The sequence below is a fragment of the Amblyomma americanum genome, unplaced genomic scaffold (genome assembly GCF_052857255.1).
Source record: "Amblyomma americanum isolate KBUSLIRL-KWMA unplaced genomic scaffold, ASM5285725v1 scaffold_13, whole genome shotgun sequence".
Taxonomy (NCBI): Eukaryota; Metazoa; Arthropoda; class Arachnida; order Ixodida; family Ixodidae; genus Amblyomma; species Amblyomma americanum.
Window position 1 is genome coordinate 2,534,903 of NW_027526485.1, and position 15,843 is coordinate 2,550,745.

A 15,843-nucleotide genomic window follows, 5' to 3' on the forward strand; every position below is an offset into this window, starting at 1 on the left:
TAAGGTATCCATCACTAGATAATTGATTTTCTACAGGAAATATATCACGAAAATAAAGTTGAACTAACATGAGAAGGGATTAAGAGTACGACAAGTGTCGAGGGTGCACAAAGGAATAAGGCAAGGTTGTCCTCTATCACCGCTGCTGTTCAGGCTTAAAATGATTAATAAGGAAAGAAGGCTATAAGGAAGCAATCTCGGTTATAATTTCTCGTGCAGATTAGGCGGAAAAGGGTGTTAAGCAGCGACTACCGGGTTCAATGTATGCGGACGATATTTTACTGTTAGCAGATAGCCAGGAAGATTTGCAAACTCTGGTTAATTGCTGTGGAGACGAAGGAGACAGTCTAGGTTTCAGTTGTAGCGCAAATAAGTCCGGTGTGATGATTTTCAATGGTACAACTGATCAGGAGCTTACAATACAAGGCCATGAAATACCCCGAGTGGCCGAATACAAATACCTCGGGGTATGGGTAAACGAAGGGCAGATGTACACGGAAAAGCACGAAGAGATGCCGGGATAATGAAACATAGGGCATTGTGGGGGTACAATAGGAATGAAGTACTGAGAGGTATTTCGAAAGGATCGAATAATGGTGCCGGGGCTCACTTTCGGGAATGCGGTTCTGTGCTTAAGGGCAGAAGTTCAGTCGAGATTAGAAGTAAATCAGAGTGCTGTTGGAAGATTAGCACTTGGTGCCCACGGGAAAACCGCAAACAAGGCAGTACAAGGGGATTTGGGCTGAGCATCATTCGAAGCACGGGAAGCTCAAAGTAAAATACTATACGAAGAACGCCTGAGGAAATTGGACGATAGCAGGTGGGCAGCTAAGGTATTTAAATACGTATGCAGAAAGAGTGTTGACTCAAATTGGCTGAAAAGAACTAGGAAGCTAACCAGCAAGTATGCCAGACACGAGGACGGAGAAAGAAAGAGCATTAAACGACAGGTTAAAAATGCGGAAGGTAAAAATTGGATAAATTCAATGCAAATTAAAGAAGCATAGTGCAGAACTGTATCGATACTAGAACCAGCAGATCAGAAAGAAAGCGTTTTATGATAACTCAAGAGGCAGTGCCCTACTCTTTGAAGCTAGGTCAGGGTGTCTTAGAACGCGCAGCTATAAAAAGAAATTTAACGAAGAAGATGACACATGTGCTGTGTGTGGTAAATATGTAGACACCACAGAACACCTCACACTAAAATGTGATGGTATCCATACCTATGTCGATGCAGGCACACATAGTCACTCTTCCCGAGGCCCTAGGGTTCAGAGATAACAATATCCATGTGAAACATAACAATATCCATGCGGTGGAAATTAGCAAAAAGCGATTGGAAGATTGGTGGCTCAAAAGCAGAGAGGTGAGATAAGGTTACAAGTGTGGGAAGACATATTTAAAGAAAATGGCGAGTTTTAATAGCAGTTAAACAAAAATAAAGGCTGAGCATGGTGGCCATCACCCCATTTCAAAAGGGGATGCTCCTGACTTCCATCCGTCCACCCGGAGGAGAAAAGTTGCGTTGTTGCATCACTGCATGCATCGAGTTTGAGCGTTCCCGTTGGAAAAAGGTGGTGGTTTAAGTTCGTTGGGGTAACAAAAGCGAGTAGAAAAGTGCCTCGGAGACATAAAATATGCAAAAAGTTGCAAAACGCGGGGCGAACGCATATCAAACATATCGTACCACTCCACAACCAGCCAACTGCGAGCACGTCCCAAGCGGTGCACCCTGCAGATGCATTGCCACCCAAAGGCACACACAGCAAAGCACCATCTAGGACAAGGAACCTGCACTGCAGAGTATATAGGCGGCCAGCGAACGCGGGCGAAGTTGACAAGCATTTACAAGTGATAAGCAGTGGAGCTCGAGAGGTGAACGAAGAATGGCTAAAACTATGGTAAAGCGATATAGAAAAGGTGTAGACGAAGAGTAGGAGGTGTGGTTTTGTTACTGTTATTTCACAGTAGTGAGCCTTTACCAGGCTCTAACAGGAGTGGAATGATGTAACAATACATACTAAATAAAGGTCAAGGTGTTCCGGAACAAAGCACGCGTGAATCGTCGCATCAGTAGAGTGCACAGCTCTAAACTCCGTCAACGACACTCATGAACTAAAGGGAAGCATTGGTTAGCAATACATTTTCAGAGAAGTGGCTTTTCTTCAAAGAAAGATTGAAGATTTTTAACAAAAGCATCAACTGACAGGTCATTCATAAACTGGTGGGGCAGGCTATTCCATAATTCTATGGCACGAAGAAAATGTGAAAACTTAAATAGGTAGTACATCACACCTTGCAGGCAGCGGTCTTATGCACATGACATGATTGATTCTTTTCGAGTGTTGATGAGGTGGCTTTAGGTAGGCATCTTTTATCTATGGTAACACAATCGAAAGAAAGCTCAAGAAATATCAATCTCGTAACATTTCGTCAGCAGTCTAACGTTGAGATGCTCGCCCTTTTGCTTAGAAGTGTCACGCTATCGTAACGCGAGTAACGTGAATAAAGAAAACGGACAGCAAGGTTTTGAATTCTAATTTCTTTTTGAGATAAGACTGACGGGGGTTCCAGACTATGGCGCTGTACTCAAGAATGGGTCTTACTAGGGTCTTGTAGGCGTTAAGCTTTACATGCGAGGGTGCCGCCGACAATTTTCGTCGGAGGAATCCAAGTTGTCACCGTGCTTTTGTACAGATGTCACCTACGTCGGATTCCCAGCTCAACTTTTCAGTGAATGTCACGCGCGCATTATGCATGACACCCCACTTGAAAATGATTTTCATTTCCAGCTGGAATATGGAACCTGGAAATTCTTCCAGCTGGAAAATTTTCTAGGTTCCATAATCCAACTGTAAATATTTCCAGCTAGAAGCATTTCCAGGTTCCATATTCCAGCTGGAAATGAAAATTTTCCGGCTGGAAAAGTAACACAGAGGACACGTTTCTCAGCTGGAAATCGCATGCTCAGTTGGAAAAGATGTCATATTCAACTGGAAGTTCCACGCCAAAAACAACACCTACACCAGCTGGAAGGCTACAATTTCTAGCTGTAACCGTTGTTTTTCTCAGGTCTTGTTGAAGGAAAAGACTGGTTTTCACCAACAGCTTTCATTAAATCAGAGTACAACGAGGCCTAATGGCAAATTGCTTCTCTCTCTTTCTGTCGAATGTCCTCTGCCGAAAACGGATGTCATCTACAGATGCACGAAACTCATTCGTCGTAACAAAGCCACATTTCTGCGAACAGCACTCGACGACAAGAAAAAAAAGACACGAAAAAGCGAGTGCATGCGCACGCAGCAACAACCAAACTACAGCACTGTAACCAAACTTCCGTTCAGTGCGGCTGGCTACCTCGCGATCGGCTTTGGCTAGTTTTGGCTAAATCCCAACCCTCTGCGCACCGATGCCGCCAGGAGGAATGTGGCGCTGCTAGGACAAGCGTTTGCGGACTAAGGCTGCGTTCCAATACTCTAGACGTCTAACAAGACGTCTAGTGTGACGTCTAGGAAGCAGTCTACATGTCCATGTATTGGAACTTGTCTACTGCTCACGCCGCCTGGCGGCATAATAATGTAACTAAAGCTTATGAACAGTTGTATTATTTTTCACAAACTGAGCAATAACGATAATTAAAAACGTGTTTTCAACAAGTTTACACATTTCTTCTGCAATGACTTTGCGCGTAAACCGGACTGGTGGATGTGCCTATCGGTCAGTCTACTTGTAGCAGACGGGGTCGCTCTCCGAAGACGACGCTAAAGAGATATGCGATTATACTTTTATTATTGATGCTACACTGTACATGCTCCTCGAACGTGCTCGTCCAGACGGTCCTGTAAACATAAGAAATATTACGAAAGACTGTAATCAATATGCGCGAAATGCGATACGGCTAATATAAACTGCAACAGGAAAACACATACGTGACATTAAACCTGCTGTCTGCCGTACGTGGCACTCGGAGACAGCGAGAGACCTAAATACAGCAGCGATCTTTAATTCTGCAAAGACTAAAATCAATTCGCAACATGCCGGTGTATTTGTTCTGAGAGTGTAGAGATAAAAAAGGAATGCACGCGAAAGAGTTGATGCAAGTAATACAGCAACAGAAGAACACATTTGTTAACCGTCACGCCAGCCGTCTTAACGCCCGTCGAGGAAACCAACGGCAGCGACGAGTATTCTCTAAAATCAAGGTGCTAATTAAGATCCGGCATCGTCAGATGCCGGATCACGTAAACAGACCTACAGCGTCCGCTGCTGTAGCAAAGCTCTCAACTGCACGATTTTCTCCTGCGTGATTCACTGCTAGGAATCGCACGTCCACGAAGATTAATTAGCCACTAGTTTGCGTACCAAATAACATAATGGAATTACTCACATTTTTCCTTTCCTATACTCCGTGTACAGTCCGACGCCCGCAAGAGCACGACTCGCTCATCAGCGTACATCAGCTCCGCCATCTTTAGACAGCAAGTTAGCCTGCATCGATGTGGACTTCGGCGAAGCAGTCTTATGAGACTGCTTCGCCAAGAAATGGAACGCGTCCCAAGATGGCGGCTGTCCGGCTAGACGTCTAAGTAGCCGTCTACTTGGGACTATTGGAACGCAGCCTTAGAAGTACAGAGTCAGGTACCAGACAAGCGTTTGCGGGCAGGTGGGCTGGAAACGTAGATTGGTCAAACAAAATGTGACGTCACATCTAAAATGTCACAAAACGTCATGGTCACGTGACTTTTAATGACGTCATGTCCGGTTGGGAAGAGACATATTTTCCCTAGATTTTTCTCGGAATTCCCCACGTTTTTGACAGCGCGCGCGGGTTCCAAAAGCGCACCTGATGCGCCGCGCTTTCACACACTGCATGCGCGTTTCTATATTTTTATTATATATGATATCCTTGAACTGCTGGTGTATTATTTTAGTGCGCTCGAACGGCGCGCTTCGTTGTGCATTTATTATAATCGCCACTGCCTGGCGGACCCGATACAGCTTTTGCAGACCTGAGAGGTTAAACACGTACTATCCATGCAAAGCCACGCAAATGCGCCTACAGGTGACCACGCCCGTCTATCAGCGCTCCGTCGAGTGCCTGCATTTACAATCGAGTGCTGTAGGACTATGAACCTGACCTAGAGCATACATATTATAATTTTTCCTTGTATTCTACATTCTCTACATGCAGGAGACTACACTCATAGCTTTCGTTAGTGCAGAAATTTCGTACAACCGTGTCAAAATTTGGCGGTCCGGTTTTTTTCTGCACGACGTTTTGGAGGAGAAAAGCATTGGGTCTTTGAAGGACGACAGTCTATATAAACTCCTATTCACTGTGTCGTCGTACCTATCGTAATTAATGACGACATATAAAGGCTTTTGATACAACTCTCGTGATTTAAAACAAAACTGTTCGTTTCACTAACCCGCGAAAAAATATTGCGCGCAATCATTCGCCACAGCCCGTTGCTGCGTAATTTTTGTTTTGTGCGGATTTTCTTTTATAATATGACAGCTGCACGCGATAGCTTATATATATAGTTGCGCAGCCGACCACTGCAGGTACCAGTAAACACGTACCCCGTTTAGAATGAATTTAAAAACGCGGTCGGGAGTTGGAATTATTTGTCCGGGACGCTGCGGTCAAAGTTCGCAGTTTTGAAAATTGAAACACGGAAATTTTTGCGCATAGCTAGTCACTCTTGCATAAGTAAATATCTTATTCCTACCCATCATCCCCTTGTCAAAACACATATATTAATGAGAAAAACGACCCATTTGATGCAATTAAGTTCACAGTCCTACAGGGTGGGTTCCACAACAAAGAGAGCAACGGGAGTCGTACTTTATTTACAAATTTGTAACAATTCCTCACGGCATTAATGAAAGTCCGGGTTTATTGACCTCCATCGCCCCTTTCAGAGCCAGTGCTGACCTTAGGAGTGCCGGCGCGTCAAACCTCGGTCGTTTGTCGCCAGCGGCATCTTTTTCAAGCTTCGCTGCCCGCTTACACAAAGCTCTGAATTCATCCCCCACCCCTGTCTTGCCAGTTCGACGCACCACATTGCCGAGCGGGGTGCAATTGAAGAACCAAGAACCCTTGATGGGCACAAAAGAAAAATACTAGAAAAAAAAGAAAGAAATAAAGAGAAAAAGAAAAACGCTTTGTCCCCTGCCGCCCAGCGAGCTTGCGCGGGAGGCCAGCCCGGGGGAAAAAAGGAATAACGAGGGGAGGGAGGGCATCCGGGCCCTCAAAGCAACAATAACAGACTTTGGCGGAGTCCCGGAGCAGATAAGAATCATAGATGCATGTACTGCCCGTGCCGCCGGCCAAAACGAGCAAACAAATAAACAATAAATTCAGACAGGGCAGGAGACGTTCCAGGAGCGTCTTCGGTACGAATAGTGAAGGCGGAATCAGCGGCGCAGTAAGCTTAACTACACACACGTGCGCTGTGCATGAAACACACACACAAAAGAAAAAGAAAAAAGGCGGCAAAACATACTAGTTCGCGAAAGTGTCCTGTGGGGGGGTAAAGGTGAATGGCAGGAGCATTTAATCAAGGGTTCTTGGTTCTTCAATTGCACCCCGCTCGACAAGGTGGTACGTCGAACTGGGAAGACAGGGGTGGGGGATGAATTAAGAGCTTTGTGTAAGCGGACGGGCAGCGAAGCTTGAAAATGATGCCGCTGGCGACAAACGACCGAGGTTTGACGCGCCGGCACTCCTAAGGTCAGCACTGGCTCTGAAAGGGGCGATGGAGGTCAATAAACCCGGACTTTCATTAATGCCGTGAGGAATTGTTACAAATTTGTAAATAAAGTACGACTCCCGTTGCTCTCTTTGTTGTGGAACCCACCTTGTAGGACTGTGAACTTAATTGCATCAAATGGGTCGTTTTTCTCATTAATATATGTGTTTTGACAAGGGGATGATGGGTAGGAATAAGATATTTACTTATGCAAGAGTGACTAGCTATGCGCAAAAATTTCCGTGTTTCAATTTTCAAAACTGCGAACTTTGACCGCAGCGTCCCGGACAAATAATTCCAACTCCCGACCGCGTTTTTAAATTCATTCTAAACGGGGTACGTGTTTACTGGTACCTGCAGTGGTCGGCTGCGCAACTATATATATAAGCTATCGCGTGCAGCTGTCATATTATAAAAGAAAATCCGCACAAAACAAAAATTACGCAGCAACGGGCTGTGGCGAATGATTGCGCGCAATATTTTTTCGCGGGTTAGTGAAACGAACAGTTTTGTTTTAAATCACGAGAGTTGTATCAAAAGCCTTTATATGTCGTCATTAATTACGATAGGTACGACGACACAGTGAATAGGAGTTTATATAGACTGTCGTCCTTCAAAGACCCAATGCTTTTCTCCTCCAAAACGTCGTGCAGAAAAAAACCGGACCGCCAAATTTTGACACGGTTGTACGAAATTTCTGCACTAACGAAAGCTATGAGTGTAGTCTCCTGCATGTAGAGAATGTAGAATACAAGGAAAAATTATAATATGTATGCTCTAGGTCAGGTTCATAGTCCTACAGCACTCGATTGTAAATGCAGGCACTCGACGGAGCGCTGATAGACGGGCGTGGTCACCCGTAGGCGCATTTGCGTGGCTTTGCATGGATAGTACGTGTTTAGCCTCTCAGGTCTGCAAAAGCTGTATCGGGTCCGCCAGGCAGTGGCGATTATAATAAATGCACAACGAAGCGCGCCGTTCGAGCGCACTAAAATAATACACCAGCAGTTCAAGGATATCATATATAATAAAAATATAGAAACGCGCATGCAGTGTGTGAAAGCGCGGCGCATCAGGTGCGCTTTTGGAACCCGCGCGCGCTGTCAAAAACGTGGGGAATTCCGAGAAAAATCTAGGGAAAATATGTCTCTTCCTAACCGGACATGACGTCATTAAAAGTCACGTGACCATGACGTCACGTGACATTTTAGACGTGACGTCACATTTTGTTTGACCAATCAGCGTTTCCAGCCCACCTGCCCGCAAACGCTTGTGAATTATGCTGCGTATCACGTGAATCACGTGACATTCCTCCAGCCAATCACATTCTAGGAAGCAACCCTCACAGTACGAGCTTTTTTTTCTCAAAATTGCTAAAACGAGCCAAGTGTTTTCTTCCATGCCAGCTGTAGCTTCGTTTTTCCTCCACAGACATTTAAATTTACCAACCCGGCACAAAATATAACTGTGCTAAAAATCAGTCTTCAAGTACACGTCATTTTGACGTCACGGCAGAAAGCTATTTCGAAGCCTGATAGTTTCGCGCCACAAATTTAAAACTCGTGACTTGCACGTGATCGCCCAATAAGCCAATCAGAGAGACAATATGGCGGCGAACGGTGGCCATGCGTGTAGAGAATAGGGCCCCGGGACTAATATACGCGGACGATATAGTGATAATGGCTGACAACAAGGAAGACCTGCAGAAGTTGTTAGACATATGCAGTACAGAGGGAGATAGATTAGGCTTCAAGTATAGTAAGGAAAAATCTGCAGTCATGATATTTAATGAAGAGGGCGGCGAGCATAGAATACAGGAGTTCGTGCTAAAAGTAGTGAATGAGTACAAGTATCTTGGGGTGTGGATAAATAACAGTGTTGAGTATCTGACAGAGCATGAAAAATATGTAATGAATAAAGCCACTAGGAATGCAGCTGTCATGAAAAATAGGGCACTGTGGAATTACAATAGGTATGAGGTGGTAAGAGGGATCTGGAAAGGGGTGATGGTCCCTAGCCTGACCTTCGGTAATGCGGTCCTGTGTATGAGGCCAGATGTTCAAGCAAGGCTGGAAATTAGGCAACGGGGATTAGGGAGGTTAGCTTTGGGAGCACATGGCAATACACCAAATCAGGGGGTACAGGGTGATATGGGATGGGCGTCTTTCGAGAGCAGAGAGGCTAGCAGTAAGATAGCATTTGAGGAACGATTGAGAAAGATGGAGGAAAAGCGGCGGGCTAGGAAAGTTTTCAGATACCTGTATATAAAGAATGTTGACACGAAATGGAGAAAGCGAACTAGAAAATTGACAAGCAAATATCTGGACTAGAGATGTGAAGGCCTGAAAAAAACACTGCAATTTTGGAAAAAAAAAACGTTTTTTTTTTCGTTTTTTTTCAGACGAGAAAAAATGGAAAAAAACATCGAAAATTTCACAATGCAATTTCAAGGTTTTATGATTGCTTGCTTTCAGTTTAGGTTTTTGCTGTGAAAATCATTACAGCGTGCATCTTTGAACGATTGGAGAGCAGCCGCCATCGCCGGTGCCAGGCAGTGGTTTTAAAACGTTCGTGCTGCGAGTACGCGGGTTGAAGGCCAGGTCACATATAAGATCGAGGCTTGACTTAAAAACACACTGATACTTGAACTCACGGCTGAAGTAGACCAGAATGGCTGCAAATTCTACAGCGCGACACACACGGCATAAATAACATAGGCTGCTGTGCACGTAATCGGTTTTAGCCAAATAGAAACCTTGCTTTCTGGGTAGGACGGCTACACAGTAACACCTGAAACTCTGGTAACACTAAGCGAGATCAAGCGTGATGGACTCGCACTGCCATCTAACGAAATGTAGGCGCAACAAAGCTGAACCATTAACTACTACAGCCAATATCGTCTACAGTGGACAGGGCTGCAGAGTGCTGCCATCTGTATTCTGACAAAACAAACGCAAGCACGATTACTCGGAGTGCATGCCGCTTTGTTAGCGTGGTACACGGTTCTGGCTGTGACAATGGTTCGCCCGCGGTCGAATGTTTGGGAACACTTTTCTGTGTGCGAAACGTCCACTGGCGGGACAAAGCGAGCAGTATGCAAGTACTGCAGTGTTCAGCATGGATTTCCGAACGCCACACGTTTGACAAGGCACCTGTTGGCGTGTAAGAAATGCCCGCTGGACATCAAGGAAATTTGCAGCAAGGAAACGAACGCCAAACATCCTGCTGGTGTGTCAACTCAGTCATCAATTGAAGCAAGTGAGTCAGAATTCTGCAAACACGATGAAGAGCAGCCATTGCAAAAAAAATCAAGAGTATTGCGCCTTTTGTAGACCGCATGACTCCAGAGCAGCAAAGCCAAATCGACACTGCCTTGGCTCGAGCGATCTACTCAAGCAATGTGCCTCTCTCTGTGACTGAGAATGAACATTGGAGAGCAGCTTTTAAGATGCTTCGACCGTCGTATTCTCTGCCTTCTCGACACCTTCTGAGTGGACCTCTGCTGGACTCGGAGTACACTCGAGTGAAGCAACACGTCGAGCAAACCGTGAGAAACGCTTCGTGTCTGACACTGTTGACAGATGGATGGACGAACATTCGTGGCGAGGCAGTCATGAATTTCGTCGTGGCAACGCCAAAGCCATTCTTCTACTCAGCTGTTGAAACAGGCCAAAATCGTCACACTGCGGTGTATGTTGCTGCCGAGATCTGCAAAGTGATTGAATCGCTGGGAAGCGATAAAGTAGTGGCGCTAGTCACAGACAATGCCAGCAACATGCAAGCAGCCTGCAGTATTGTTGCAAGCAAATACGAGCATATCACATGCATTGGATGTGCAGCTCACGGCCTGAACCTGCTTTTGAATGATTTGATGAAACTAAAGACATTGGAGGATGTCCATCGTACGGCAAGGCAAGTTATAAAGTACGTGAAGCGTACCCACATCGTTGCTGCGACGTTGCAGGAGAAACAAGAATCAATAGATGGTAAAGGGAGATCCGAAACTCTAAAGCTTCCGAGCAAAACAAGGTGGGGAGGCATGGTTCTGTCACTTCAAAGCCTCTTGAGAAACAAGGAAGCCCTTCAGCAGACCGTGATATTAAGTGACCTCAAAGTTAATAAGTCCGTGCGAGAAACTGTTTTGGACGAAGACGCTTTCTGGAAGTCCGTGCAAAGCTGCCTGCTCCTCATTACACCAATTGCGTCAGCCATAACCTCACTAGAGTCGGACAATGCTCTGCTGTCCGATGTTCCAGAAGCCTTCCATTCCATTAGAATTGAACTTGCAGCAAACCTGGCGACCTCCGCGTTGACAAGCGAGGAACAGATTCGAGCGAAAGAAATGATCACCAGGCGCGAAAAGCTTTGTTTGCGACCAGTCCACATTGCTGCTAATTTGCTGGATGCAAGATATAGAGGAAGACACCTGGACGATGCGCAGATTGCAGACAGTTTTGAGTGGATATCTCAGCAAACAGGGCACCTTTCACTGGACATCGGTAAACTGATTTCCAACGTAGCAGAGTACAGGACATCCGCAGGAATATGGTCCAGGACAGGGGTCTGGGACTTAGCGAAGCACGTGGCCCCATCTACCTGGTGGCAAGGCCTTTGCACCAACCAGCCGCTAACTCCTCTGGCTTGCCGACTGCTGCAGATACCACCATCATCCGCCAGCTGCGAACGAAACTGGTCACGTTTCGGAAACGTCCATACAAGGATTCGCAACAGGCTTTCAGGGGAACGCGTTCGAAAGCTTGTGTATGTGCAGTCGAACCTAGCTGTGGACACAACTTCAATCCCTGCTGCTGCGCGTAGTGCCGCATCCAGCGACAGTGATTCTGAGTCCGATATGGGGTGACTTATAGATCAGGTTTCATGTTCCCATTCTCGGTGCAATAGAACAAGTTCGTTCCACAAATATGATATTTATACCTTCATATTCGCCTCAAGTGCAAATCATTATTTATCTTCGCGGTGCAATAGAACAAGAAGTTCGTTTCACAATATGACATCTACAACTGCATATTCGACTCAACTTCGGAGCATTATTATTGATCGTTGTGTTTTTGCAAATAAATTTGTTTTTGTCACGTTTTGCAAAATTTCCAATTTTTCATGAAAAAAACCCTGAAAAAAACGTTTTTTTCATGCCATTCAAAATTTCTTGAAATTTTGCATCTCTAATCTGGACAGCAGTAAGGGGGCAAATCAGCAATTATCGGTTAAGAAAAAGGTTAAAAGAACAGAGAGAGCTTTGTGAAAAACAGGGATGCTGACGAAATCGGCACTGGAAACATACCGGACCTTTAAACAGGAAATTGTCAAAGAAAATATCTATGATAATTGTAGGGGAACTTCTTTGTTGTTTGAGGCCAGGACTGGAGTTTTGCGGACTAAGACGTATAGGGTCAGGTACCAGGAGATAGACACTTTGTGCATTGCGTGCGGAGAGGAGGAGGAAACGGCTGAACACTTGATACTTTTCTGTAAAGGGCTTCACCCTACAGTGGAAGGCAGCGGGGCTGACTTACCGAAGGCATTGGGGTTTAGGGATAGTGAAGGGAAAGTGGATTTTAAGAGGTTAGAAGTAACCAAGCGAAGGTTATCTGATTGGTGGCTAAAAGCAAGACAGGAGTAAAATTTCACAAGACATGGCTAGGTGGCTTGAGCCACCGCCCGATGTAAAGGGTTCAGCCGTATCCATCCATCCATCCATCCATCCATCCAGCGGCGCGGTTAGCTCAGCCGCGTCGGCCTTGCGCACCCCGTAGCAGTTAGTTCAGTTCGTTTCGTCGCCTGTATTGGAGTGTCTGTAGCAGCGTTTTCTCATCCGAGGGCGAGATGCCTTCGACAACAAAAAAGAAGACTGAGCGTTTGTGCTTTGCGCCTGGGTGTGCATGGGATACAGAAAAAAAAAAAACGTTACTGTTCCGTGCCCCTGCCTGCCAGGGAATGTTTGCCAAGTGGTCTCGAGCTATCCCATGTGGCGACAAGGCCGTCAGTATCATTTTACAGTAATGTCACCATCCTTAAAAACTAACTTTCACATGCGTTCAGCCGAACGCGCTTGCATGTCGAAGCTGTGGAAGAGGTATTCTACAGTCAATTAGTGATATGTGCCAAAAATTAGTCGTTTTTAGCATTCTGTTGCGCTAACAGCATAGTTGTACGTTTTTATTGCCTCACAAGGATTCTAAATCAAGAGGATAGTGAGAAGAAGAAGAAAACACTGAAGCTTTGCGTGTTGTAGATCAAATTCTGAAAAAATTTCCCCCTCACTTGTAAATGAACGATTTCATGGCCAGATGTGCTGCTTCATTGCTAACATGAGCGTCAAGATGGCATACATGCTAAAGGTTTGCAAGCGGCAACAAAAACCGGTTTGTGCGTTGGGGCGCCTGGTTTGTGCTTTGGGGCGCCTTCATCCTACCCGCCGCGGTGGCTACTAGTGGTTAGGGCGCTCGGCTACTGATCCGGAGTTCCCGGGTTCGAACCCGACCACGGCGGCTGCGTTTTTATGAAGGAAAAACGCTAAGGCGCCCGTGTGCTGTGCGACGTCAGTGCACGTTAAAGATCCCCAGGAGGTCGAAATTATTTCGGAGCCCTCCACTACGACACCTATTTCTTCCTTTCTTATCTTAGTCCCTTCTTATCCCGAATTCCCTTACGGCGCAGTTCAGGTGCCCACCGATATATGTGAGACAGATACTGCGATATTTCCTTTTCCTAAAAACGAGTTTTCATTTTCGCCTTCAGCCAATGCGACTGCAGTCTTGACGTCCTACGGCACGCATTACAACCTGCTATTCTCGCCGTGCGTACGTGTAGTGGCTGCGTTTCGGTGGCGGCGCAACGCATAGTGTCAGTGCACGTTGAAACCCAGGTCGTTTAAATTATTCCGACGCGCCGCGGTGGCTCAGTGGTTAGGGCGCTCGCCTACAGATCCGGAGTTCCCGGGTTCGAACACGACCGCGGCGGCTGCGTTTTTATGGAGGAAAAACGCTAAGGCGCCCGTGTGCTGTGCGATGTCAGTGCACGTTAAAGATCCCCAGGTGGTCGAAATTATTCCGGAGCCCTCCACTACGGAACCTATTATCCTTTCTTCTTTCACTCCCTCCTTTATCCCTTCCCTTACGGCGCGGTTCAGGTGCCCAACGATATATGAGACAGATACTGCGCCATTTCCTTTCTCCCAAAAACCAATTATTATTATTATTATTATTATTATTATTATTATTATTATTATTATTATTATTATTATTATTATTCCCGGGTTCGAACCCGACCACGGCGGCTGCGTTTTTATGGAGGCAAAACGCTAAGGTGCCTGTGTGCTGTGCGATGTCAGTGCACGTTAAGAGAGAGAGAGAGAAAACTTTTATTTCTTTCCAAGAGGTTCGCGGGGATGAAGACTTCCTGGTCGTCTTGCTTGGGTGCTGGCGACTTGAGTCTTCAAGCAAGAGTGGGCCCTCAGTCCAGGGCTCCACTGAGTTGTGCCGCTTCAGTTGCGTGCTTTACCAAGGCCCTCTGGACCTCAAGCTCGCTGCTGAAGAGACAGCTCTCCCATTGCTCCGCACTCGGTGTTTGTTGATTGTGGAATGCTATGTTTCTCTTGCATTCCCAGGTGATGTGATAGAGTGTGGGCGTACTGCCGCACCAGGGGCAGTCTGGTCTGAATTGCGTTGGTGATATCTTGTTGTATGTGTGTAGGTTAGGGAAGGTGTTCGTCTGTAGCCTACGCCATCCTACAGCCTCTTCCCTATTTAGTGCTTTGTGTGGTGATGGATATCTCTTTCTGATTCCCCTATATAGTTGTAGGGTCTCTGTGTAGCCCCCCTCGCATATGAGTAGCCGTGACTCCGAGACGATCGATAAGCGTGCTCGGTAAGTGAGCCCTCGAGCTAGACTGTCCGCCCTTTCGTTTCCTGCTACGCCTGCGTGGGCTGGCACCCAGATTATATGTTGTATGGGTATTCTTTCAGCTGAGGCTGCCGCCTCGCTGATTATTCTGAGGGCAGTGCCGCTGATATTGCCCTTCGTATAGTTTCTGCATGTTTCTTTCGAGTCCGTTAGGATATTTAGGGAGCGACCTTTTCTGTAGCCTTCGGCTATCGCTAGCGCGACGGCAATTTCTTCGGCCTCTGCTATCCCTGACACCCCTACTGAAGCGCAGGTGATAGTTTCCCCTGTACCGTTGACCACCGCTACCGCGGCTGTGCGTTTCTCTGCTCTTGCGTACATAGAAGCGTCTGTGTATAGTGTGCTTTCGGATTGGCCTAGCCTTCTGTTTATCTGTTCGGCCCTGGCTCTCCGCCTTTCTTCGTGTAGGTTGGGATCCATATTTTTAGGTAAGGGTCCCACGTTGAAAGTTCTTCTGAGGTCGTCTGGAACTTCTGTGTATCTGTCAGCCAGACCACTTGCGTTCCGACCTAGCCTTTTTAGGAGCGCCCTTCCTGTGGGGGAGCCCCTGAGCCTCGTCAATTGCGCACCCATTTGAGCCTCTGCTAGCTCGTCAAAGGTGTTGCTGACTCCGAGCTGGAGTAATTTTTCATTTGACGTGTTCCTGGGTAGGTGCAGAGCGATCTTGTAGGCCTTCCTTAGTATACAGTCGGCTTGCTCTCTTTCCGCTTTTGTTGTTGCGTGGTAGGGCAGCGAGTATGTGACCCTGCTGACGATTAGGCTGTTTACGAGTCTTAGGGTGTCGTCTTCCTTCATTCCGTATCTTCTTTGGGATACTCGGCTGATCATTCTTCCTACTTGTTCCGTGGCTTTCCTGAGCAGGGTGATGGTGTGGCTGCATTTGCGGCTACTCTGTAGCCACATGCCCAGAATGCGGATTATGTTTTTCTCCGGGATCGGTTGTCCCTCGAGGACGACGTCCAGCGGGGCTTGGGTAGGGTGTCTCCCTATTCTGATGAGCTCCGATTTTTCGGTCGAGCATTTCAGGCCCCTCTCCTTCACGTAGTCTTCTACGCAGGTGGCGGCTTCCTGTAGTCGGTCTTGTTTTTCTCCTAGCGATCCTTGGGTGATCCACACGGTTATGTCGTCGGCGTACATGGCGTGTTTGATACCCGGGATCTCTTTG